Source organism: Felis catus, chromosome B2 (genome assembly GCF_018350175.1).
Source record: "Felis catus isolate Fca126 chromosome B2, F.catus_Fca126_mat1.0, whole genome shotgun sequence".
NCBI lineage: Eukaryota > Metazoa > Chordata > Mammalia > Carnivora > Felidae > Felis > Felis catus.
Genome location: NC_058372.1, coordinates 45009402 through 45037346, shown reverse-complemented (window position 1 = coordinate 45037346; position 27945 = coordinate 45009402). Strand labels below are relative to the sequence as shown.

General features: G+C 42.9%; 2 long non-coding RNA genes across 3 annotated transcripts; one reads left to right on the top strand and one right to left on the bottom strand.

Annotated features, from left to right (window-relative positions):
* Nucleotides 1-1210: 1210 nt before the first annotated feature.
* LOC109500172 lies at nt 1211-3527 on the bottom strand. The gene is made up of 2 exons (XR_002157815.3): nt 3298-3527; nt 1211-1360 (listed from the first exon to the last, which is right to left on the bottom strand). It is a non-coding gene; the product is annotated as an uncharacterized LOC109500172 (long non-coding RNA).
* A 2765-nt stretch (nt 3528-6292) lies between these two features.
* Nucleotides 6293-23426, top strand: LOC109500171. Of its 2 annotated transcripts, none has more exons than XR_002157812.3 (3): nt 6293-6341; nt 18380-18620; nt 22220-23426. It is a non-coding gene; the product is annotated as an uncharacterized LOC109500171 (long non-coding RNA). The 2 variants fall into 2 exon arrangements; XR_002157813.3 differs by lacking the exon at nt 6293-6341 and adding an exon at nt 14706-15219.
* Nucleotides 23427-27945: the final 4519 nt, after the last annotated feature.

Below are 27945 nucleotides of genomic sequence, written 5' to 3'. Positions count from 1 at the left end.
TGACTGGCCAGATTTTTTAAGACTTAGAGTCAAACGGTGTCTTTGCAATAGGGACCAAGCAGGTGACAATAATCAGTGAGCAAAGTATTTGAATGACTTTAAAGTATTTCTTAAGGTTCCCCAGCCCCTCTTCTCCTCCTCAAGACATTCATTCTAATAGCTTCGGTTTCTGTCGACATGTCGATGGCTATCAGTTGTATATATTTCACCCCCAAACTCTCTCCTGAGATCTAGACCCATCTAACCCACTGACTGCTGGGCATCTCATCTTGACTATCCCTTGGCCGCCCTATGGAATTCATCATCACTTCTCTTGCCTCCCAAAGTACTGTTGCTTTAGAAGATGTTTCTGATCTCAGTGAATGACGCCCTGTCCACCCGGTTTCTCCAAGCAAAAACCGGGCTTGACTTGTCTTTTTCTCCTCGCCTTCCAACACGCACACATGTACATCCACCTTTCTCAATATACCCAGAATCCACTGAATTCTCTTCATGTCCACGGCTACCCACTTTATCTTCAGTGCCCCCCTAAAAGCCTTCTTATGCCGTTGGCCCCTGGTCTCGTCCCTTTCCAATTTTCTAACTTCAGCTAGAAACATCTTTCCAAGATACAGTTTAGATCATGTCAAGTCCCTGCTTGAACTTTCTTCCAGGGTCCTTTGCTGCCTGTAAATAAAGACCAATTCAGCAACCTGTCGCGCTCACTGCCTTCAATGCCATCCACCCTCCCCACGACATGCACTCTGCTAACTCCTATTGAGCTGAAAGTTCTGAGTTTGTTTATGATTTCCTTTGGGAGACCTTCCCTGAAGTCCTCAGACCCAGTCAGCTTCTCTTGTCCCCACGGCACCTGTGCTTAGCCTTCATCGAACTTGTTTTATGTTAACTTGTCTGACTTCTTCATCGCACTGTAAGTTCCTTGATAGAAAGAGCCGTGGGTAGTTCAGCATTGTAATACTATTGCCTCGCAGGTGTTTGCGAATATTTGTTGTGTGGACTAACGAACGGGTCCATCTCGAGAGAAAGCGTCAGCACTACGTCCATACGTAGGAAACGTGCCTGCGCCCTCCAGCAACAGAATGAAACGCAAAACAGAGGAAAATTTTACACTCAAGATTCTGTGATCTTTGGAACGGAATTGTGAGCCATTAATGGCAACCTATGACTCTTGCTCTAGTCAGAATGAATTGGAGTGGAGCCTGTAAAAAGGCACGGTGATTAATTCATTTATTAACATCGAAGGCCGGACTGGGTGCCAGACCTCGGGAGAGGCTTTGGAAGTGCAGGGATGATTAATTCTTGTGGACTGCTCCCCAGGAGTTCAAAGTCAAGGGCCTGGTGGACTCACAGTCTGCCAAAGCTGGGGGAGACACAAAGGAAATTCAATTCAGCCCCCTCATTTTACAGAGGAGATGTAAATAGTTTCTGCAGTGCCTTCCAAGTTACTCAATAACTGTGTAAAAAGAGAACGCTTCCTCCTCTACACATCTACGCTTTCCCCACACCTTCAATTAATCCACCTCCTTAAAAAGGGAACACTGTATCAGTGATATTATGAAATCGCAGTCAACCTAAGCTCACCTTGGAAGGGGCGGGGGTGGGGGGAAGGTATGGTCTGCCAAAGCTGCCCGGAAGGGGAAATTTCTATTTGAAATCTTGGCATCACAAATGCTTTAGGGGAAAGAAAAAAAAATGCATGAAGGAGTTAAAAGCGACCATTGATTAAAATCATCAAGCTGTGTTAGCAGGACAGGGAAAGAATTTGATTACACAATCGTTTGACCCAAGCACTTTATTGGCCAGAAACTGGTCTTAAAAGAGAGACTGGTGTTATTAAGGGAGAATTAGTTTTTAATAGACATTTTGGGAGCTTCAGTGACGTGGCCATTCGTGTGCATGTCAACATGCCGATGTCAGGGAAAGATGCACAAGCTGGTTTGCGCCAGGTGAGATAAAGAGGAGGCGGCCTGTCGAGGCTGTTTTTCTTGGGTGAGGGGGCCCGGTTCGCAGGGTGTGTGCCTCGCCGTGGGAGACAAGAATAAGGCAGTTTGGAATCAAAAGGTGGAAAATATCTACATCTTCAAGTCAGAAAACCAGAAATGCTCACTTGTGGAGGAGAGTCGATGCCTTAAATACCTGTTTCACTCACAGGTCACCTGTTTTCCTGGAGCTCTGAACAAACCATAACTGGGGTTTCACATGTACTGTTTTTACATTTAGAGGGTCACTGACCTTAAGGGACTTCACGTGGGCCAAAGGTTACACTGTAGAGGTTGTCCATTGGCAATAGTTGGCTATGTTATTATACGATCACATATACATGCACACACATATACAGTATCACATATATAGATATATATTACTAGTTTTTAAAGGCTTTTGTTTTATTTATTTATTTATTTATTTATTTATTTATTTTAACGTTTATTTATTTTTGAGACAGGGAGAGACAGAGCATGAACAGGGGAGGGTCAGAGAGAGAGGGAGACCCAGAATCCGAAACAGGCTCCAGGCTCTGAGCGGTCAGCACAGAGCCTGACGCGGGGCTCGAACTCCTGGACCGTGAGATCATGACCTGAGCTGAAGTCGGACGCTTAACCAACTGAGCCACCCAGGCGCCCCTAAACGCTTTTGTTTTTAATGTTTATTATTCTTGAGAGAGAGAGGTAGAGAGCAAGTAGGGGAGGAGCCGGGAGAGAGGGAGACAGAATCCCAAGCAGGTTCCACAGAGTCAGCACGGAGCCCAGTTGTGGGGCTGGAACCCACCTACCATGAGATCGTGACCTGAGCAAAACCAAGAGTCGGATGCTTGACCAAATGAAACCCCTAGGCGCCCTTACTACCATATATATATATACATATATATATATACTTTATATATATATATACTTTATATATATATATACTCTCTCTCTGTCTCTCTCTCTCTCTCTCTCTCTAGAGTAAGACTCATGGTCGTGCATTATAAAATTATACCAATGGGGAGAAATTTTATTAATAAAGCAGACTACTCCTCAGTCAAACTTTAGGCATGATTTTCTCTGTCCTTTCCTCTTACCATCCATGGGAGCGTGGAGGAGGGCTCGAAGCTTTTTTTTTTTTTTTAATTTTTTTAAATTTTTACATTTTTTTCAAATCTTTTTTATTCAGTAGAGTAACAATGATGCTGTTCTGTTCCCTCAAGTAGAAAAGTCAAAAATTACATCTCATCTCAGAGATTCAAACTGCTTTTAATTTATATGTTGATCTCATGTGACTGGCCTGGAATGCAATGGAATTTAAATGAGGCATGCTCACCACAGAGAGGAGAAGACATTTTCTAATTATGCAGCTGAGAGGCTTGGAGGGTGAATGTTGGGAAGGAGGCCTCCAGGTGGGGACTGGGACGCGCTTTCCCGGCGCTCACAGCACTTAACGTCCTTTAGTGTACGTTTTCACATGGGCTTCCCTTCCTTCTTCCTGTCCTGGCTAATATGAATGTCATCATTTGGCCTCTGCTCTCTTCTGCTTGAGTGTATCAGCTTCTAGAGATTAGGGATTAACAATGCACTGAAGATAACGTCACAGCTCATTTTATTACGTGTTGCATTTAGGGCTGTTCGCTATTCTGTCCTACGCTGTTTTTAATTTTTTTTTTCAACGTTTTTTATTTATTTTTGGGACAGAGAGAGACAGAGCATGAACGGGGGAGGGGCAGAGAGAGAGGGAGACACAGAATCGGAAACAGGCTCCAGGCTCTGAGCCATCAGCCCAGAGCCTGACGCGGGGCTCGAACTCACGGACCGCGAGATCGTGACCTGGCTGAAGTCGGACGCTAAACCGACTGCGCCACCCAGGCGCCCCAAGTCCTACGCTGTTTTGAATTTGTTCACAATGTCTTCCAATTTGGGATCGTCACCCCGATTGCACAGCTGAGGGATCAAAGGCTCGTGGTGCGTATGTAACCTGTTCATTACCTACCCCCGGCCGCGGGTCTGCGGTGGAGCCAGGATCAGAAGCCAGAGTCTGACTCCAGAGCTTAGATCCTTTCCTGTGTGACACTGTCTGTAAACCCCAGCCCTGCCACCCCAGCGCGTTTCAGAGTACCCGACCTGGGGTGATTACTCCACCAATACTTGTGGAATTCAGGTGAACCCTAGAGGAGCCTTGTTCACCATGTTAAGTGAACAAGCCTCCAAAGTTAATAGAAAGCCAAGCAGACACATAGACAAAGAGGTCAATATGAGACCCGATGGACACCACACTTCTTCCTCGGCACTGCCGGGTCCAAAGGGGAAAGACTTCAAAATGACTCCAAATTAATTCTGCATAAGTGGGACAAAGAATTCAAAGCAAGTGTTGCCAACTCACTTGAGAGATGGCTGGGAGTGAATTTGGTTCCAGCTGAGCAGAAATTCAATTTTGGCATCCACTCAGCTCAGAAATAAGGTCAGTTGTTCAAAATTGTGTCTCAAGGAAAGGCTGAGTGTCACAGGTGATTATCTTCACAATTCTCCAGCATCCAGAGAGAGCGCACACTAGTTTCAGAGGGCTTTCCTGAGAGCATTTGCATATGCATTGATTAGCCATGTTCCTAGCTAGGTTTTCATACTAGCAGGGTTCACTCGCGTGCACCAGACCATCAGCTTTTCTCGGGTCATTTTAAAATCTCATTTCCCTATACAACAATTCTTTGTTTGTGTTCCTCTCGCGTATCCTTCTTGGAGCAGACAAGCTATCATTCTCTTTGTTCTTAAGAAGGCAGCCAATTATGGATTTTTATACTTCGGATTCTGAAACATGACATTTGAGACAGGCTTAGGTTTACCCACAGATCCCTAGGGCATAATCTAATTACCGACAAGGTATAATGTGCACAGTCTTGCAGAGAACTCTGGAATAAATAAATGCTCTATATTGACCGGAGACATTAGTAATAGATCATTAATTCATGAACCAGCATTTATGGAAACCAAAGAGTGTTAGATATGCCATAGGATGATAACAAAGGGGTGAAGATTTTCAGAAGATTCTTCTAGTGACTGGGTGGGGTCAATTTTCCTTCTGGTTGTAGGGAGGCCACAGAGCTACCAGGGTCTGCCTTGCTCACAGTGCAATAAAGACAAATAGGTCTTATCTACCCTTCCATTGGAGGGTAGCAACAAGTTCCTGACGGGGAGCAGAGTTGAGAGGACTCTGGTTGTAGAGCACGGAGGAGGAGGAGGAAAAGGGGCAGACGTAAACCCACTACAATGAGGGTTCTTGGATGGGAGCCTTGAGGAGCAGCTCTATTGGGAGCCAACCTAACAGTGTCCAGCCCACTCTCCACGAAGTCTTTTCCGAGCAGCTAGAGGCCTTTCTCCCTAGAGAGTGACACAGCCCTCCAGCTGGAACTACCCTGTACAAGGGCTTTGTCCATTCATGCTTTGGCTCCCCTTGGAATATTTGGCTGGCTTAATATCCCAACCTTATAACCATCCTGGACCCTGGCAAACCCTAAGAAACATGTGGTGCATTTGACCTGTTGTAAACTAAACCCTGGTTAACTCTTACGATACCTGGGGTGCTTTTGGTTGGAAAAACTGGCTTCAGGTGTCCATGGCTCTGGCGTCACTCACCGAAATGCTAATTAGCGTCAAAAAGCTGATCATTTTAGGGGTGCCTGGGTGGCTCAGTCAGTTAAGTATCCGACTTCAGCTCAGGTCTGATCTCACTGTTTGTGAGTTCAAGCCCCCCATCAGGTTCTGTGCTGACAGCTCAGAGACTGGAGCCTGCATCAGATTCTGTGTCTCCCTCTCTCTCCGGCCATCCCCCACTCACAATCTCTCCCTCTCAAAAATAAATAAACACTAAAAAAATTAAAAAAAAAAAGCTGATCATTTTGTTGACTACAGTTGTCACTCATTCATTCGACAAACCAGTATTTCTTGAGTGCCTAACGCGTTGCTCGGTACTGTCCTAGGTGCTGGTGATAAAGCAGTGAGGGAGAAAAAACAAAACAAAACAACAACAACAAAAAACCAAACAATACCAAACCCCCTTCAGAATGACAAATCCCTGACCTCACGGAGAGATAAGAAAATTAGATAAGATTATAGACTATAGTATGCTGGATAATGTGAAGCCATAAAGAGAAAAATAAGGCAGGGGAGAAAGGGAGAGAGATAAGGAGTTGAGAGAGAGAGAGAGAGAGAGAGAGAGAGCCTGTGTGTGTGTGTGTGTGTGTGTGTGTGTGTGTGTGTGTGTGGAGGGGGGTGGGGTGGGGCTGCGGTTTTATAAAGGTTAGCCAGGAAAGAATTCCTAAGAAGGCAACATTCGAGTCAAGACCAGAAAGAGGTGAGGGAGCGAGTCATAAAAACCAGGTAGGTGAAGGGCATTCCAGACAAATGACAACACAGTACAAAGATCCTGAAGCTGGAATGTTCCAAGAACACTAAGGAGGCCAGAGAGGCGGAGTTGAGTGAGGAGGGGGAGGGTAGGGGGAATGAGGGCCAGAGAGGGAATTGGGCAAGGGGGTGGGGGGGGGGGGTGGGGTGGAGGCAGGTCAGAGTGGGAGGACTTTGAGGCCATTGAAAGAACTTTGGCATTTACTCCAGGGGAGATTAGAATCCATGGCATCAGTTATATGGGAACTTTTCATTTAATACCGTTTTGGGGAGCAGATATGAAGATACAATGGCGTGGGTAACTGTGTAGGGAAGGAAAATAACTAGTGCCCATTTACAGAGAAGTACATTTCTATAAGTAAGGCACTGAGATTGCTGTTTGTCTGCTACGGACTCACATCTTGTCTTTCCTTCAGCCTCTATTATATCCGTGCCTCACTCCCTCACTGGGTTCAGACTCTGCCCCAGGGCTGCCTCTTCAGTGAGGCCGTCTCTGACTACTTTATCTGAAGGAGTGCCTCTCCCTCTCTAGTCCCTTATCCTGTTTTATTTTTCTTCAAAGCACTCAGCATTGCCTCCACTGTAGCATAGTTGGGACTCAGTGGGCGGGTTCGGCTTCTGTTTTAACAGCATCACTCTGGTTACTATGTTGAGAATGTACTGAAAGGATGTGTGAGAAGAGCAGGTAGACCAATTTACTAATAGACTGTTGTTTCTCAAGGGTTGTGATGTGATATGTCACAGTTCATTGAGAAGGTCTTGTGTACATGTTAATATCATTTATTCATTTCATCATGGGCACCGTTGTTTATAGGCATACACATTCTCTGTTCTTTTTTTTTTAATTTTTTTTTTAACATTTATTTATTTTTGAGACAGAGAGAGACAGAGCATGAACAGGGGAGGGTCAGAGAGAGGGAGACACAGAATCTGAAACAGGCTCCAGGCTCTGAGCTGTCAGCACAGAGCCCGACGCGGGGCTCGAACTCACAGCCCTCACAGACCGCGAGATCATGACCTGAGCTGAAGTCGGATGCCTAACCGACTGAGCCACCCAGGCGCCCCAGCACATTCTGTTCTTAAACAATCCTGAGAAATACAGTGTGCCACCGGACAATTGCCCCCTGATTTTTTTTTTAATCTAAATTCACAGAATAACAAGATAGAGACACCGAGAAAACGCTCCCCTAAACTGAGAAATAGTACTGTGCTGAGAACAGACAAATTTTTCGGACTGTCGTCTCTGAGGTTCGTGAAACAGAGCTGCCATCTTCCACTATAACAAATAGATGTATGCATTCTTTGAGACAAGGATGAGAGAAGATGGAATTTTTAGAGTCGATTCCTTGGTACCACTTACTTTTTCGGCCTCTGAGGCGCCTGACCCTTTTAGCCCTAAGGACCTTCCCTGGGACTTGTCTTCCTTTGGCTAAACAAAACAAAAAGAGTGGACTTATCTTGTCAGATGCTTCAGCTCTGCGGGATCTGGAATGAAATCGCGCTTTTGCAGAGGAGCAGAAGTTGTACAGCTTTGCACCCACAAAGGTCTCACATCTACCGAACCCCATCTCGGGCAGGGTCCGTGCTACTGAGGGGAGAGAGTCCAGGCCAGGCAGTGTAGCAGACCGAGGCATAAGGATTTCAATTCTGCTCGGTCATTGATCTCCAGTTATGGAGTACTCATTTTACCTTTCTGGTCCCTGATTTCCTCGGCTTTAATCAGGAAAGTCACGATACATTTAGTGAAAAGACGTGTTGCAGAATAATGTATGATCCTATTTCCTCCTTTGTTTCAATAATATAAAAAGCAAACCCTTTCTATTTGTGTTGTGTCGCATACATAAACTGTATAGATATAGGGAGGATGTATACACACACCCAGATCCATACATATATGTCTAGATATATATGAAGATATAAATATGCATACACGGATAAACACAAAGCAAGCTTTGCACAGAATGCTTGGATCTTTGACCCCTGAGTATCTCTTTTTGTTACTGGCAATAAGCTGGCCAGGACAGGGATTTCTCCTCCCCCAGGGATGGGGTGGTGAGTTGGCACACCAACTCAATTTCTCATAAGACTCCCAGCTGCCAGCAATAATGGTCCTAGAATCTTGTAAAGGAGCTGGTACCCACGCTCATCCTTTTGGTCCCCAAGCTCAAGGCTATTTCCCCCTATTGGTGAGCACATCTCAATACTTGCCCCATAAAAAGGAAGGGTCAGAGAGAGGTGGGGTCCCTCTTCTGGAGCACAGCCCCATGCTGTGTCTAGTTGTACCCAACCCAAGTCTGCTATCCCCAGAAGAGAAGAAGGGGCCCTTATACCCGAGTTCCACCCTGCACTAAATGACACTTGCGGGTGGTCAAGAGCCCTTGACTTGACTGTCATTCAAAGTGGTGTGGAAGTGGGAGGGGGGTGTGCTGGTTGAGGGGGCGGAAATGGAAGTGATGAGAGGAGGGATTAGTAACTTTGCTATCCTTTTATAGCATGCTTCTGTAGGCTTTTATTTGTTAAAATGAACATACATTGTAATTTAACATCCAGTCACTAAAAGCAGACCCTAAAGATATTAACCATGCTGTGCAAATGCAAAGGATGATCATCATTTCAAGGTTCGTGCTGACCTGCCCTCCTGTGGCCTTTGGTGTCATTAGGAGCACTTGGCCAAGCACTCGTGTTTTGCTTATGCTGCTCATGTTGACGGTAAACTTAGGGTTATTTCCCAAGACTCACTGTGAGTAGACTTGCAAAAGAAAAAGATGTTTTGTTGCTCACACAGATCTTTTAGAGGCTTTGAGCTTTTAAAGACACTTTTTAAAAAAAAACGAGGTAATTTTAGAAAGAAATTAAAGCTTTTGGGTACCTTAGCCAAGAGTAAATTTGAAGAATTAAAAAGGTAATTGGACTGAAACTGGGTCAATCAAACCAACTTTCAGAGCTAAAGGAATCACAGGGAGAGGAGAGCAATTTGACTGTGGAGCACCCCAGACATTGTCTAGCCCTTCTGACTCTTTAGTTTCTGGTTCTTCTGCCCTGATTCTTTAGGATTACATCTTTTACAAACTAGTGCTGATCCTTCGACTCAACATGATGATTTTTGGTCCTCATTTGACTTGTACTCCTTTAGAACCAAAGTTAGTGTGGTCTTTGCTTCTTTGGGTATTCATTTTCCTACATTCAGGTCCCTACCTTACTACTTCTCTCCTAAATTGAAAATCATGGCGATGGTCTCACTTTGAAATCATAGATGTTTTATGTATGTATGTATGTATGTATTGATTTATTATTTTACTTTTTTTATTCTCGAGTTAACATATAGTGTCGACTTGCCTTCAGGGATATTGTATGTATTTAAAAACTAAATTGTCATGTGTTGTTCACTTTCTTTCTTTTTTTTTTATATATATTTTTATTTTTGAGAGAGAGAGAGGAAGAGAGAGACAGACAGACAGCGTGTGAATGGGGCAGGAGCAAAGAGAGAGGGAGACACAGAATCCAGAGCAGGCTCCAGGCTCTGAGTTGTCAGCACAGAGCCCAAAGCGGGGCTCACACTCACAAACTGCGAGATCATGACCTGAGCTGAAGTTGAACACTTAACCGACTAAGCCACCCAGGCACCTCTGTGTTTCGGTTTCTGATGTTGCTGTCCAAGGCAGTCAGTCTGTTCCTTTAATTCTATTGCCTGGGTTGCATTTCAGATTTGCAGATAGAACTGCATTGATGCCATTGAATCTAAACATGAGGGCCTGACACCAGAAATATGTCTGCACCGAAAAGTTAAGCATTTGCATGGTTTTCATTGCTTGGGTAAAGTAAGTCAACAATTCACGCCATTTTCCGTTTATTAAGTCTTCTTAACGGGAGATTTTTAAAAGACCTGGCTTGAAAAATGCACGTGTGTGTGTGTGTGTGTTAATTCAAATGTCAGGCAAATCATCAACATGGGTTGTACAAACTCTGACTTTCTGTGGAAAGATCTGTAAATTTCAGAAATTTAAGACAATGTACTTCAATTGTTACTAAGCCTTTTTTAAAAACACCACAGTCTCTGATTTATTTCCTCATCCTCCCTCCCATTATTTGAGAAACATATTGGTAAAAGTAATTTCTTTCATTTTTCTATCTCTTCTTGTATTTTTTTTCATGTTACCGTTTTACAGATGATTTATTTATATTGGCTACTGTAGTTCCCAAACATCACAAGGCTTATGTTTATGCATTTGAATCTTCTGGGACTCCACCAAAGTGATTGCTTTCACCGCGTTCAATATTCATCCTTTCCATATCAATGAGTTTCTAGGGGACTTTCCACAAAGCTCTTGGAGCCAGTGCATTTTCCTGCAATTTTATCTTGGAATGCTTTAGGACTTGAGAATAGTCATAACAAAGAAAAAAGAAAAGCTACCCATCTACGATATGATTAAAATCATTAAAAATTAGACTGACTTTAAAAGATAATTTTCATCAAGCATATAATCTTAAAAAATTTCAGACTTTCGAATGTCCCCTCTCTGCAAAGAGAGCTTTCACACTATTCTTATTTTCTGAGTTTATACTCTAATAAACTTTTGCCTGCTGCTAAAAAAAAAAAAAATCAGAAAATATAGTGTTTGAAATTGTTTTGGTTTGTTTTGAGAGAGAGAGAGTGCAAGCAGGGGAGGGGCAGAAGGGGAGGGCAGGGGCAAGAGCACAGAGAGGGGGAGGGAGAGAATATCAAGCAGGCTCCATACTCAGTAAGAACCCAGAGGCAGGGCTTGATCTCATGAACCGTGAAATTGTGACCTGGGCTTGATCTCATGAACCGTGAAATTGTGACCTGGGCTTGATCTCATGAACCGTGAAATTGTGACCCGGGCTGAAATCTGTTGCTTAACCTACTGAGCCACCCAAGTGCCCCTTGTGTTTGAAGTTTTGTTATTAGTTTGGCAGGCATACAGAGGTCAGCTGTGAGACAATGACTGTTTGTTTCCAAATAACATTTCTTAGTTCATATTCTTGGCAGAGTTGTTGGGGTAATCCATCTTTGAGGGCTATACCTGAAAATAGTAGATATGAGGTCTTTTAAAAAATTTTTTTAATGTTTATTTATTTTTGAGAAAGAGAGAGACAGAGCATGAGCAGACAAGGGGCAGAGAGCAGGGGAGACACAGAATCTGAATCAGGCTTTAGGCTCCTCACTGTCACCACAGATCCCGAGCAGGACTCAAACTCATGAACCTCGAGATCATGACCTGAGCTGAAGTCAGACGCTTCACCAACTGAGCCACCGAGAGGCCCCGAAAAAATAGATATGAGGTCTGAAATCTTTCAAAATGGTGGGTTGCATTTTGGTATGCTAACTCCTTTCTTCAGTGTCTCATTTTAAAAATGCTTCTCTTAAACTTTATTCTCCCTTATACAGGGAGAAATTAAACTAATTAAAAGCGTACACATGGGGTCCTTTATAGACTTGAAAATTCAGAGATTGCTTACAACAAAAAATAAGTAGAGTGGAATTTTAACCAATGCAAAGACCAATATATACAGCCCCGACTTCTCTAAATAGGAAAAGATTCCTGAAAACAAAATATCCTGATTGTATTTTATGTTGAAAGACTAAAGGGAGACCCACGAGGGGCGCCTGGGTGGCTCAGTCGGTTAAGCATTCGACTTTGGTTCAGGTCATAATCTCGCAGTTTGTGAGTTCGAGCCCCGCATAGGGCCTGGGGCCTGCTTCGGATTCTCTGTCTCCTTCTCTCTCTGCCCCTCCCCCACTTGTGCTTTGCCCCTTCCTATCAAAAATAAATAAACGTAAAACAATAATTTTTTTAATAGAATAAATAGGGGCAGCTGGGTGGCTAAGGCGGTTGAGTGCCCAACTCGGTTTCGGCTCAGATCATGATCTCACAGTCCGTGAGTTCGAGCCCTGCGTTGGGCTTTACGCTGACAGCTCAGAGCCTGGAGCCTGCTTCGGATTCTGTGTCTCCCTTTCTGTCTGCCCCTTCCCTGCTTGTGCTCTGTCTCTGTCTCTGTCTCTCTCAAAAAATAAATAAACATTAAAAAAAAGGGAGACCCATGAGGCTTGGGGTGTTCCAGACATGGGTGCAAAATGTCTACCTGCTAAGTGGATGGGCTCTTCAAGTGACATGGTCAGCTAAATGCCACAAGAAGTCGTCTCAGCAGGACTGAGGGCAGTTGATGTCTGTCGCTTGAATGAATACCGCCAACTTATTGGGTTTTAATAATAGGGTCTTGTTTAGATATTGCTACCATTTATAATTTGTGTCACTGGTTTGCATAAGTATATATAGTTCCTCTTCATTATTCATGGATTCTGTATTTGCAAATTTGCTTATTTGCTGAAATTTCTTTGTAACCCCCAAGTCATTATTCACAGTGCTTTTGTGATCGTTTGCAGACAGGCATGGGTTGGGGGGGGGGGGTGGGTGAAAACTTTTGAGTCGCCTGAGGCACATGTGCCCAGGGGAGGTTGAATTACGAAGAAAAAAACCCCAAAAAACAAAAAACTCACCCAGAAAGAGAGACTACTATCACTGTTAGTGCTGTTATTAGTTCTTCTGCCATTTTTCAGATACATATGCATTCACAAAATCAGGATATAATGTAAGACTATTTTGCGGCTTTTATTTATTTTTTTTTTACTAAACATTATATTATTACCATGTTCTGTGCTTTCAATAGTGTTTGAAGATCCAATTTTAATAGCTGCATTCTATTCCCAGCCACACATGGCAAGCCTAGAAGCTTCTTGGGCTAACCTAAGCCTCATTTTCTTTTCTTTTTTTCTTTTCTTTTTTTCTTTTTTAAAAACTTACATCCAAGTTGGGATATAGCGCAATAATGATTTCAGGAGTAGAATCCAGTAATTCATCCCCTGTATATAATACCCAGCGCTCATCCCAACAAGTGTCTTCCTTAATGCCCCTTACCCATTTAGCCCATCCCCCCACCCACAACCCCTCCAGCAACCCTCTGTTTGTTCTCTGTATTTAAGAGTTTCTTGTTTGTTGTCTATGTTTAAGAGTCTCTTCTGTATTGTCCCCCTCCCTGTTTATATATTATTTTTGCTTCCCTTCCCTTATGTTCATCTGTTTTGCATCTTAAATTCTACATATGAGTGAAGTCATATGATATTTGTCTTTCTCTGACTGACTAATTTCACTGAGCATAATACACTCTAGTTCCATCCCCGTTGTTGCAAATCTGAGCCTCATTTTCTACCTTCAAAGAGGCTGGGGGTTTGCAACCTAGTGCTACCTGAACAAGAGTCTCTTTAGAAAGTCTAATGTAAATGTTTTACAGTTTTCTCCCAAGTGCTCAGGGACTAAGTATAAGAGCATGAAGTACAAGCATTTTGGAAACCATTTGGGAGTTTCTGGTAAAACTCCCAAAATGTGTTCATTTCCTGGTGCAGCAATTAAATATGCTTCAAGAGGAACTCGTGCACTTGTCTGCAAAAGGAGAAAAACATTCAGAGATGCTCATTCTAGCCCTCCCTAAAACTACAGTAGTAAAAATAGTGAAACAGTAAAAAAAAAAAAAAAAAAAAAAAAATTGCAACTAACCAAAGTGACCATCAATAAGGGCATGGGTAATAAGCGCTGGTATATTTGTGTGATGGAATACTAGAGTCATTAAAAGAAATGGGATGGAGCTATTTACATCATCTTGGGTAGATCTCAAAAGCAGAGTGCTGAACAGACATAGCAAGTGGCAGGACAATACCTTCGATTCAGTTTTCTTTTTTAAGTTTATTTATTTATTTTGAGAGAGAGAGACAAGGCGTGTGGGGGACAAGCAGGCTCCACGCTGCCTGAGCGGAGTCCAACTCGGGGCTCAAACCCATGAAAGTGTGAGATCATGACCTGAGCTGAAACCGAGAGTCGGATGCTTAGCCGACTGGGCCACCCAGGGGCCCCAATACCTTCAGTTCATTTATGACCATCTGGTTCAGGGATGCACACGTGTACGTGAATATAAAATGAAGGAGGCACCACATCATCATGTCAGGCATGCTCTCTCCGCCTCTGATCTCAGAGCTGTTCCTGGCTGCACAAGAGTAGAGGGAGTTGTGAAAGTTCCCCATCTGCTGGACTGGAAAATAGTGGTTTCCAGACGGAGTCTCCAGCTGCTATTCAGTATTTGTTTCCCACTGTGGAACTTCCACTCCAGTTTCAACTCTTCAGGACCTTGTCGGTTAACTACTCCTCCGGGCACGCGTCTGCTTGGGCAACACAAAAGACGCTAAGCCACATCTTCAGATTTCCTGACATCTGCAAACATCTGGTCAAGGAGAGGTGTGGCTTCTTCAAAGGTTTTGAGCATTGCTTCTCGCACCACCCTCTTTCAGCACACCTTCTTCCTGGCTGCCTCCTGCTCTCGGGCCTAATCTCAACTCTTGGGGGGCTTGGTGATAGCTGGTGGATGTTTTGTCTGCTTATCATACCTTCTCATCCTCCTTCTTCAGGTTACGGCACTCTTCCTGTTTGGTATTCGTTCCCTCTTTTCCTGGTGTTCTTGGTGAGGGTCCCCTCCCCCACTGGTGAGGAGGATTCCCACCCCCTCACCCCCACAGTCCCGTGACCCAAGCAGGACCAATCAGGGCCGTATCTGAACTTCACCTAAGGGAGGTGGGAAAAAAGTCTTCTTTGTGGGTGGATCTGAGGCTACGGCTCCAGGAAGCCATCTTCCTGTGTGAGGTGGAGGGAGGCTGTGTGGAGAAACAAGCAGGGTGGGTGTTGGGTGTGGGAGGAAGAGAGAGTGAATCCTGGTGTTAGGGAATTCTCTCGAGGCCTGGTTTCTGCAGCTCACTCTTCAGGCATGTGAATAGCCCGAGTATCCTTCCCAGGTAAGTGAGCCAACACCTTTCCCTTTTTAGCTCTCCTCTTTTGTGACCTAAAGAGCCCTGGGCAATAGAGCGATCCCTTACTGAGATGCTCCACCATTGCCTGGCCTTTGGGTGAAGAGTCCAATCTTCACAGAGTTCTCTGCTTCTCTCTTTCAGTCCCTCCACGTGGACCTGGCCTCTACTGGTGCCTTTTCTCATGCCCTTCTCCCCTCTTTCCAAAGGGATAGCCAGAATCACCCACACCAATATTTCAGAGCTTGGTCTTTTCCGATAACGTATTTAAATACATATGTATAATATACATATGTAATAGATGGACACACAAATATATATAAAATAAATATATTAAAAAGACATATTTTTACATAATACATATTTATTTTATATATTTATTATATGTATTTCCACATTATATATTTTTTAATTTTATTTATTTTTTATTTGAGAGAGAGAGAGAGCATGAATCAGGGGGGACAGGCAGAGGGAGAGAGAGAGAGAATCTTAAGCAGGCTTCACGTTCAGTGAGAAGCCCACCATGGGGCTTGATCCCACAACCTTGGGATCATGGCCTGAGCCAAAATAAAGAGTTGGACGCTCAAATGACTGAGCCATCCAGGTGCCATTGTATGTGTGTGTGTGTATTTCAATATATATTAACATATATAAAATATATTAACATATATAAAATATGTACTAACATATATATTAACGTATATATGCACTATATATTATACATAGTATATATATATAATATATACTATATATACTATATATTATACATAGTATATATATGTAATATATATACTATATATGTAACTATATATAACATATATAACTATATATATAACACATATATAACATATATGTATATATGTATATATAACATATAACATATATGTATATATGTATATATAACATATATATAACATATATATAACTATATATAACATGTATATATAACACACATATATAACATATAACATATATGTATATATGTATATATAACACATATATAACATATATAACTGTATATAACATATATATAACTATATATAACATATATATTATATATTATACATAGTATAATACATACTGTTATACATAGTATAATATATACTAACATATATAATAGTATATATATAAACAAAGTTAGGAGTTACAGATGCTGTGACAGACTGGTGGAAGAAATGTTTTACAGCCCCAAAGAGGACACACCTTCCATTTGTATAATCCAGTCTTTAAAAAAAAAAAAAAATTAAGCTTTATTTATTTATTTTGAGAGAGAGTGAGCTCAAGTGGGGGAGGGGCAGAGAGAGAGAGAGAGGGAGTGAGAGAATCCCAAGCAGGCTCCGCACAGTCAGCCCAGAGCCTGACACGGGCTCTGTCTCACAGACCGTGTGATCAGGACCTGAGCCCATATCACGAGTCAGACTCTTAACTGACTGAACCACCCGGGTGCCCCTGGGTAATCCAGTTTTATACAACGGAATCACGTGGCTCAACTTCACACGGGGATACCCAGACACTCCCATCACGGAACCCTCTCGACTTTTTACAGTGAGTTGGAGGATCTTTACTTTTATAGCAGCAGGTACAGGTTTCCTTATCGACTGAGACGCGCCATGGTTGGGAAGATGCTTATTTAAAGCCACGCCCGGAAAGGAGATGAGCCTCCAGGATCCGAATAAAGAACTATTCTGCTGATAACAGGGGGAGAGTGTGCCCATCACTCCAAGGCAGAGAAGCAGGGAGAACGGTGGTGGGGGTATTAAGGAATGGCCTATGCACGAAGAAGCCGGCCCGTTCATGATGCGGCCTTGCCTGTAGTTCCTGAGGCACAAAATGCTCGGGTGTGAATGACATTTGTGTGGCACTTCCAAAGGACTAGACATTCTGTAACCTGGCAACACATATGGGTGGATGCTCGTGGAGAGAATTAACTCAGGGAATCTGCAGAATGATTAGGTAGTCCTTGCATAGGGATGCAGATTTAGGATTTGTTTTGTATTTTTTTCCCCCAAATATGTTTACTCCTTTTTTTTCTTTTTATTATTTGTTGATATAATTTATTTACTTACATCCAAGTCAGTTAACAGATAGCAAAGGATGAGAAACCCCAGGCATCTGTTAAACAAAACAAAACAAAACAAAACACTTTGTTAAACTTTACTTCAACAACCTTGTCCTGGTGTTTGCTCGAATTTGTTCCTAGGCTCAAGCTGCCTCAAAAAGTAACGGTAGCTGTTAATATGTGAAAACACATTGCCAGGTTTAATCTTGTCAGCGGAGAAAAAGGCGGTATTTACATGACTTTGTTTAAGCAAACTCTTAATGGCATCTAGAAAGCTAAGACAAGAGAAGTCACTTGATTCTTTCCAAAGTGACAGGCTGTCTGGAAACCTGTGAAAAGGGAAGATAACCTAATATCTTCTGTGCCTCTGCGTTGGAGAGCAACAGAAGCTTTCTAGCGTCTGTCTTGTAAGGAAAACTAAGAAAGGGCCAAGAGACAGGCACAGGAGAAAAGGCCATGTCTTTATCCCGGCCAATCTACTTCCAGTAAGGGAGAGAGAGACCGAGGGCTGGCTCGTTGTGAAGGCTCTGGAGAATTTGGATCTTTACTCCCCCAAATTCCACAAACTTCAGTGATTCCACTCAGTGATTCCACTGGGAAAATTCTGAGAATCGCGTCCAATGAGTGAGAACAACGGGTTAACTGTTTCTTGGAACATGAGGAGGAAAGTGGATCAATGCAAAATGATTTAGAACCGTAAGAATTTAGTAAGAGTGAGTGAAGAAAAGACAAAATATTTGTTTCTATTCTTAATCCTTTGTTGACAGACTTAGTATGGTTTAGTAATACTTGGTGGCGTTAGCTATTTTTATATGTAGTTCTGTTTTTATTTTATTTACGCCAAAATTTCCAACTCAAGCAGACCACGTCCATGGCAAAGGATTCCTGTTTCTCCAGGAGCTTAACCAAACCCATGACTGTTTTCCTGGTGTCTGGAGACCTTCAGTAGGCAACACAGCTCAAGAGGAAATAACCTTTCTGGCATTAAGTTAACAACCTAAAAATACGGCATAATGGTATGTTATGCTCCCACTCTCGGACGTCTTTGCTCTTCCTGTTATTCCGACAACTTCTTTTTCTTGAATTCAGGTGGATAGCAGTGCGGGAAGCTGGCGTCTGGAATCACCATGGTGACTTTGATTTCTAGCTGTGAGGAAGAACATGCCCACGTGGCCATTTCTCCAGCACCATGGTATCTATGGGCACAGAAGATATCTGCAGAGATCATGGGGGCAGGATCCGGGAGCATCCACACTGACAGCTGGACACTTCCTGCCAGTGCATTCTAGGGAGAGCTGACCTCTAGCATCCTCTGTAGTGACCAACAGAAGTGAGTTACGTCTCCTCTGAAGAACAATTACTTTTCAATTTGGAGAGGGGACAGGTTCGCTGTTAAGCGAATGTGGGAGTTTTAAAGACTAAAATATTATAAATAAAAGCAGCAGAGCAGAGAGGGCATGAATAGGCTTTGGAATCAGACAGCCCTGAGCTTAAATCTAGGCTTCCTCAATTACTAGCAGAGTCATATATAACTTGTCACAAAATTATGAGACCCGAATTTTGAGACACAAAGTTCTCAATGAGTTAGATCCCTAAAAATTCAGGGTTTTTTTTGCCAATTTCTAAAATCTTGTAGCTCTTCCTGCACACCCCAATCCATTGTAATAATATTTTCAACCTCTAAATCATTTTTGTATTTACCATCTATGCAAACCATTTGGTTATTAATACAAATTAGTGAGGATTTGCTAAGGATAGAACCAACCAGGTACATATAGGAAGAGATTTATTATAAGGAAATTGGCTGAGAAGTCCCACAATCCACAATCTGCAAGCGAGAGACCCAGGAAAGCCAGTGGTGACATTCGGTCTGAGTACCACGGGGTACCAATGGCAGAACGAGATTAATATGGCAGTTCAAGCAATGGGGCGGGAGAAGCCAGATTCTTCCAGATTCTTCCTTCCTTGGCCTTTTTGTTCTATCCAGATTCTCAGCAGATTGGGTGATGCCCTCCCACGTTGAGGAAGGGGCCCACTTACTGAGTCCACTGATTCGGATACTGATTTGATCGGGAAATACCCTCACAGACATACCCAGAAATGATGTTTAGCCAAATACTCCCGGCCTCCCTGTGATCCAATCAAATTGACCATAAAATTAATCATCACATAATATATATCCTGTTGGTACACTTATCATATTTAGTACTTTCCCTTTTTCCAGGATTAAAAAATAAACTCCATAAGGGCAGATGGAGAAGACTGTATCTTATATCTCGTTATGTTCTCTTCAGCAAAGAAGATCCCTCCACTTTTGGGACTCTTTTGATTAGTCCTGGATGTGTAACATCTCTGAACCTCAACACCAAATACTAATTAGTATTAGTCATGGTGACCACAAAAATGCTGTTACAGGGATGCCTGGGTGGCTCAGTCAGTTAAGTGTCCAACTCTTGGTTTTGGCTCAGGTCAGAATCTCAGAGTTCATGGACTGGGAACCCACATTGGGCTCTGCACTAACAGCATAGGGCCTGCTTGAGATTCTCTCTCTCCCTCTATCTCTGCCCCTCCCTAGCCCACGCTCTCAGTCTCTCTTTCAAAATAATTTTTAAAAAATTATATTAAAAAATGCTGTTACCAATTCCCAAAGCTCCTCATAAGGATGGTACAACCTTTGACTGAAAAGCACTACAGTGTCAAATATATTGTAAATGTGTGTCCGGCAAACCTAAGTTTATTAGTTTCATTAGTGGCAGTAGGGGGATTTCAGTCAAAAATCCATTACTTTCACAGCAAAAAAAAAAAAAGAAAAGAAAAGAAAAAAAAGAACCCAAGAAATCAGTTCATTCAATATTCTTTCAATTGTGGTTCTACCCACTAATCTTTGTGTATGAAGAGACCTGTGAGTCTGTGTTGCAGCTTACATTCTCTGAAACGCAGATCTGAGGAAGACACTGCATAGTGTGTGTGTGTGTGTGTGTGTGTGTGTGTGTGTGTGTGTGTGTGTTTATATTAGGGAGTTCTTGTGGGATCGGTTGTAGAGGGAAAGGAAGAAATTAGGATTAAGCAGAGGGAGAAGTTAGCAGATGTGATTCAGATTCAAGAAAGGCCTGAGCCAACTTCACAGGGGGCTCTGCAACGAGATAGCTCTTCCCAGTGGTCCCAAGCTGGAGCAAGGGAGCCAGACTCTGTCTCCTATGCCAATCTGTGCTCCGATGTAGAAGGGACACGAGCTGGGTTATGGCAGCTCTTTTCAAATTTTATTTTATTTTATTTTTTAGAAAGAGTGAGAGAGAGGGAAGGAAGGAGGGAGACAGAGACTCCTAAGCAGGCTCCGTGCTCAGCACAGTACTATTGCTCATAGTATTGAGCCAACGTGGGGCTCATGACCTGAGCCGAAATCGAGAGTCGGACACTTAACTGACTGAGCCACCCAGGCGCCCCAAGGTAGCTCTTTTCAGCAGAAGGCTAGTCTCAAAGACTGCTGAGAGCTCAGGGCTCTTTGTGGGCCTTCATGGTGCTGGAGACCAGAAGTCCAACAAGGTGTCAGCAAGGCTTTGTTTCCTCTCAAAGCTCTAAGGTTGAAGCTTCTGATGGCTCTTCTCATTCCTTGGCTTATTGGGAGCAGAACTCCAATCTCTGCCTGTTGTTACATGGCCTTCTCTTCTTATTTGTGTCTTCTCTTCTCCTATAAGGGCATTCGTCATTGGATTTAGGGCTCCACTTTTATGATCCAGAATGGTCTCGGCTCAAATTCTTTAATTACATCTATCAAGATCCTTTTTCCAAATAAGCTCACATTCACAGGTTCCAGAAGGTAGAACATTCACGTACCTTTTTGGGAGCCACCATTAACCCCTTACAAATGGTTAACCGTAAATGTTCCAGCTTTCTCATATAGGGCAAATAGACTAATTGTCAAAGGGAAAGAACTTTGACGTGGAATGTAATGTCACATAGGGGGGAGTTTAGGAAATTGGGAATTAGGACGATTGGGGACACTACTGGTACAGTGGGCGAAGGTTTGGGACACTCATCACTTTGCCCTGTGTGGGAAACTCTTGAATGAAAAAGGGCTGACCCATGTTCTATATACAACTTTGCAAAATCCTACCCAACTTGCAGATGTCCCCTAGGACATTGATGTAGGTGAAAAACCTGTTTATCATTATCTGGGGCTAGAACTTATCTCCATTTTACAAACCACCAAGAGGTTATATCATCTGTAAATTTTATTTCAGAGTAGCAAAAGGGACATTACGAAATATTTATTATAAAAGGGGTCTATGGGGTCCGATAAGGTACATAATCACTTACAGAAAAAAAAATTCCCCTAAGGTGTTTTTCTCAAATCTTTTAAGTGCATTTTCCAGCTGGTAGTATTTTATTGTCATTCCCTAAAGTAATTACAACTGTCAGCCTCTCCCTGAGTGATGTGTACTTGGATCCAACCACTCATGCTGCTCATACTTTGAAACCATCTAGAGCTCCTGGTGTGGGAAGCAGAGCTCTGTATTGAGACCTCTTCCACAGTCCTGTTGGGTGACACTGGAATGGTAACCAGCCCTCCCTGAAACTTAATTTTATTATCTTTCAAATAGAAATGTCATACATCAAGTGATTGTTGTCTGAAGATTAATCTGACTAATGAATCTGACTAATCAAATTATCCGCAAATAGTTTTTAGAACGTACCTAAAAACTAATGAGGACCTGAGAAGTAGGAACCCTCTGAACAGAAGTACAGCTCATCAAGGCTGATGTCTCTCTCTGTTCCATGAACTACCAGTGCAGGCATTTGGAGATAAGAAAGTGGGAGAGGATAATAATCCATACCTCAAAATCAAACTCTCCAGTGGCGCTCCTATAATTGACTCCATTAATGGTAGACTATGACCTATGTTTTTAACATCTGTTCTCCTGCTCTCAGATTGAAGATCAAAACAATACCTTTTGAAAGAATTGGCAAAGGAATACAAGAGGACCCGACACCTGGATGATGCAGCTCCTGGTGGACAGAGGTCTTCAGATGGAATCCCTACCATGACCTAAAAAACTCTACAAAATCTGGCTTCGGCTCTCCACGCATTCCCCTCTGTCCTCAGTGTCTTTGTTCTGGTTCTTGAAATGTCAGCCATGGTTTATGGTCTGTGTCTCCCCTTGAGACTGTCTTCTCCCAGATATTTTTTCATGCTTCATACTTTGTACACCGCGTACCCTTTTCTGATTTCTTTTTATAAAATAGCATCCCCCAACCAATAGTGTTTCTTGACCTTACTTAATTTTTCATCTTAACCTCTGACATAGTATTACATAATTATTTGATCATTTATTTCTTGCTCTTGTCTCCCACTGAAATGGAAGACCCACCAGGGCAGGGACATTACCTACTTCGTGGCTTTATCCTTCATGCCTAGAACAGAATGGCATATAGTCCTAGAATTCTAAATTGATGCTCATTCATGTGTTCCTCCTGCATGTTTTCTTTGTGATTTAAATTATGTCTTTCTGCAGGGACAAGAGCTTTGCCTTCTATTTTTGTTTTATTTCCTGAATTTCCTTTGGATAATTAATAAATAGCTTTGACCCGCCTTTATTATTTCCGTTCAACCAATTTGTTTGTCATGGCTTAAAGAACTAGTTAGAAATTTGGCTGCGGAGAGGTAAGCTAGGTTTTGAAGGCCTCTAAACATGACTCAGCCAATTCATTATGTAAACTTTGCCACCATAGACTGTTGAACATGGGCAAGACTAAGAGAATTTTGTAAGGGGATTTAAAGCAGATGATGGGAGGGAGGACTCCCTGATTTGTTTATTATTTATGCTGTACTAGGAAAAACAATGGTTACTGGTTATCATAGTCTAATTACTGGTTATTAGACTATAGACTATAAGTCCATGAAGGTAGAGATCTTGCTCTCTTGCTCACCTGTATTCAGGACCTAGAATAGTGTCTAGTATATAGTTGGGGTTCAACAGATGTTTTGAATGAATCACCAAATGAAAGAAGGAATATTGCCATTGGGGGAGGGGGCAGGAGGATACTCTGGAAAGCAATACCGGTAGTATTTCTTATGCATATGCCTTTTTTTCACACTTCTGTTATCAGCAGAATAAATCAGAGTCCTATCACCACATTCTTAGAGTCACTGATGTATTTTATCCTATATTTAGTAAACTTAGGTATGAGTACCAATCATCAACTAAAAACAAGGATGAACTCTTCAAATGTTGCTTTTGAAATTCTTTCCTCACAAGATTTTGTGCTGGAACAATAAACGTATTCTTTGCTGTGTCAAGTTTTGTAACATGATCACTGTAAGAGGTTGAATGGTGGACCCCAAGATATGTTTCTATGTCTTAATCCCTAGAACCTATAGATTTTTTTTGTTTATGTATTTATTTTGAGAGAGAGCAAGTGGGGGAGGGGCAGAGAATGAGAGAGAGAGAGAGAGAGAGAGAGAGAGAGAGAGAGAGAGAGAGAGAATCCCAAGGAGGATCCTCGATGTCAGCATGGAGCCCAATGCGGGGCTCGAACCCATGAACTGTGAGATCATGACCTGAGCCAAAAACAAGAGTCAGGCACTCAATGGACTGAGCTACTCAGGCACCCCTGGTGCCCCCTTTCATGGCAGGGAATGGCTTACTTACTCATGAAGGGGACTTCAGATATGTATTTTTTGCAAAAAAAACCTGAAGTATGACAGTGGCTTTGGAAAACCTATAAAGGCAGATGAGAAAATCCCTTCCTGGGGAAAAAGAATATACATCCACAAAACACCCAGGGACCCATGAGGATGTACAGCACAGTTTCCAAGATGTAATGGCGATCGGCCTGATCTAAGTGGGAGAGGGAGAGTAACCATTTTAGACATGAAAAACCAAGACTCGAGAAAGTTACGAGTCACATATCTAGAAAATGAAATTGACCAGGACTTGACCTAGATTTTTGACTCTGGCATCCAATGCTGTGTCCAAATGTGGGGAAATCAGGTTCAATTTATATCCACTTAATTGACAGGCTATCCTAGGAAGGCACCTACAAAATAGATGAAAGGGCTATGCTATCAATTTGTTATGTTGGGTCAGGACCCTGGTGCCTGCTTCCGGTGGCAGAGCACAGCTGAGTTCAGTAGGTGGAGGGAACAGAACATGCCATTTAGCCTGCCTGCAGATCAAAACTGGGTTTGCCCTTGTCACTTCCTTTCTGGGAAGGCAATTAAGTGGCGCCCATCTGCCACCCTCCAGGTGCTCAGAAAGAGATGGGTAAACAGAGTGAAAATGTGGGCTGGAAGCTCCTCCCAGACCTGCTTCTTCTGCTTTTGATTCTGTCTGCATCACCAAAGCCCAAGTGAGCCTCCTACCCTTAGCCATAGCTTGATTAAGGCATTTCATGGCAACCTACCAAGTAAAGTTGGCAAGGGAAGTGGCTCAGATCTTAAACCACTTACGGCCTAGAATGCCCTTTTTCAATTCCCTCTCTCCCTAATCCAACCCCTGGCCCATCATTTAGGACACAGGCCAAGTATTTCTTTGTGGACGTTTCTGATTATTCTATGGAGGCCACATTGATCTTCCCTTACAAGATAAGTCCTCTATTCCGAGTCTCCATTTATGAGTTGGGCCAGGAGAGCAAAAGTGGTCATAATTTGGCAGTATTTACTAAAGAGTGGATCATTATATAAATATATATCGTTATATAAAATTAATCTCCACCTAATCACCCACCTCACTGATAGGAAAGTGCTTACATCATAAGCGAAAGCCCTTGGTAAACAGGATCTGGCAGGGCGCCACTGGTTTACAATGGAAGAAAAAAAGATCAACATTAATGACAGGATTAAACTGTCAAGAAATGGATCAGAATGCCAAAGGATGAGGAAAGGCCCTTAGGAAAATTGATGGCAACTCAATTACCTCTTATTTTTATTTATTTTTAAATTAAGAAAAATTTGTAAATGTTTGTTTATATTTTGAGAGAGAGAGAGAGAGAGAGAGAGAGACAGGGTGTGAGCAGGGGAGGGTCAGAGAGAGAGGGGGGCGCAGAATCCGAAGCAGGCTCCAGGCTCTGAGCTGTCAGCACAGAGCCCAACACAGGGCTCGAACTCATAAGCCATGAGATCATGACCTGAGCCGCAGTCAGAGCCTCAACCAGCTGAGGCACCCAGGCATTCCTACAGCTGCTGTAATAAATCACCACAAGTGAGGTGGCTTAACTACAGAAATTTATTTTCCTACAGTTCTATAGGCAAAAACCCCAAATCAAGATCTCAGCAAGGCCACACTGCCTCCAGTGTTTCCAGGAGAGAATTCCTTCTTTGCCTCTTCCGGTTTTGAGTAGGCTGTTGGCATTTCTTGTCACTTGTTGCCTCCTGCTCTCCTGGATGTCTCCTGCTCTGTGTTTCTCTCTTATGAGGTATGCATGTGACTGCATTCAGGGTGCACTTGGAAAATGCAAGATAAGCTCCCCTCTTAAGGCCCTTAACTTAATCACATATTTTGCCGCAAAAGATAATAATCTACACGTCCCAGGGGTGCCTGGGTGGCTCAGTGGGTTGAGCGTCCAACTCTTGATTTCAGCTCAGGTCATGACCTCACGGTTCATGAGTTTGAGCCCCGCATGGGGCTCTGTGCTGACAGCGTGGAGTCTGCTTGGGGTTCCTCCCCTCTTGCTCTCTTTCTCTCAAAATAAATAAAAATAAACTTTGAAAAAGAAAAAAAAAAAAGAAAGAAAGAAAGGGAGCGCTGAATCACACACATTAGCTAGGTCTTAGACAGTCCGGGCAGAAAACATTCATGTAGCCTAGATAATTTGTCCCTCTGGAAAGTTGTGAAATGTACCTCTAGATGTCACGTTTTAGAGTGCTGATATTATCTCAAAGATAATCTATGCGAACAGGTGCTAATGATGAGGCAATGGGAAAAACCACTAGGCTTTTTCCCACCTATTTGTTTTGAGTGCGTCTGGTTCTTTCTCTGGTCCTCTGTTTGCCCGATCTATGAAATGGGTGTGTGAACGCCACACCTTCCCGAAGGACTATAACTTTGACGTCAGCTTCATTAAGCTGCTGTTTGCCTAACCAAAGAGAACATAGGAGAGGTGGAAAGTGTTTTTTAATTAGCTGTCTGCTCACATGCCAGGTGCCAGTCGCCCAGTGTTCAAACTGAGATTGGCATCAAATGGCCCAGCTAAGCAACGAAGCATGGAACCGGGGAAACAAAAAAGCAGGAAAGGAGCCCAAGAGAGGCTGCTGAGTAGCAGAGCTTTGGTCTGGGTCCTGTGTTTCAGGATGGTGTGATCGAGCCATCACATGTTTGGAGGTTAGGCAGGCTCAGATTGAAATCCCAGATGAGGGTCTTTCTGTAAGTTACTTAAATGATCGAGCCTTATTTCCAAGACTAAAATAGGGATCGCCATACAAACAGTCTAGAACTAGAATTGGAAACCTGTATGTAAAACTCTGTCGTACCGCTCAGTAATTACTAGCTGATACTGTTTCTGACACTCTGGGGAGAGAGCAGGTTAAGTGTGATAAGTCCTACTGTACATTCAGGTGGAAGAAAGTTGCCAATTTTTTCTCTTACGTGCTGGGAGAAACTATTATCCACCAGTTAAACTGGGAAATAGATTTTGAAGATGAAATTTTGCTTCAAAAATAGTCCCTTGCCTATTGGTTTCATTTGGTTTTGCTTTTCTCCTGAAACATCTTTCATGTCGACTCACCCTTGGTTACAGTTGAGCTTACTGAAAATGCATTAAAAATGAGGGGCGCCAGGGTGGCGCAGTCGGTTAAGCGTCCGACTTCAGCCAGGTCACGATCTCGCCGTCCGGGAGTTCGAGCCCCGCGTCAGGCTCTGGGCTGATGGCTCAGAGCCTGGAGCCTGTTCCCGATTCTGTGTCTCCCTCTCTCTCTGCCCCTTCCCCGTTCATGCTCTGTCTCTCTCTGTCCCAAAAATAAAAATAAACGTTGCAAAAAAAAATTTTTTTTTTAAATGAAATGTAAGCTTGTGTCCTCCTGAGGGGTTTCTCTTCTCATGCCATGCACATTGGTGATAATTGTCTTATTCCACATGTCTCCTGCTCACATGGGCATTGATTATGGACGCAAGCCTGCGGAAGGATGTTCTAGAACCAGAATGACCACACAGGTACTTTTATTTGCCGGCCTTGAGAGCTTCTCACCTCAGCCTCCGTGAGCCTTCTGTTCAGTGGAATCCCTAGAATATTTTAGAAGAACATCTAAAGTTCCTTGGAGCAAGACTGCTGCTGCTATTAGAATCTTCTGCGAGACAAGCTGGTCTTGGGCAGCTGGCATAGAAGTGAAGTCCACGTAAAAATAAAATTCTTACAAAGGCCAGGAATGGAGAACCCAAAATATGTATGGAGAGAGTTGAGAAGTAAAGGAAAAGGAGGGGATTTCGCCATTGGCTTAGCGAAGATACAATCCCATACATTAGCAAGCAACCTTGGGCATGTTACTTCACCAAAGTCTTATTTTCCACAGCTTTGACGTGGGGGGATAATGAGTATCGGCCTCAAATGTTTATTGCCACGATTAAGCAAGATAACGTTGGTGAAGCACCTTGGAGATGGCCCAGTATTTAGCAGGTACTAAAAAAACATCAGCTGCCACATCCTTCCCACAAATCCTCTGT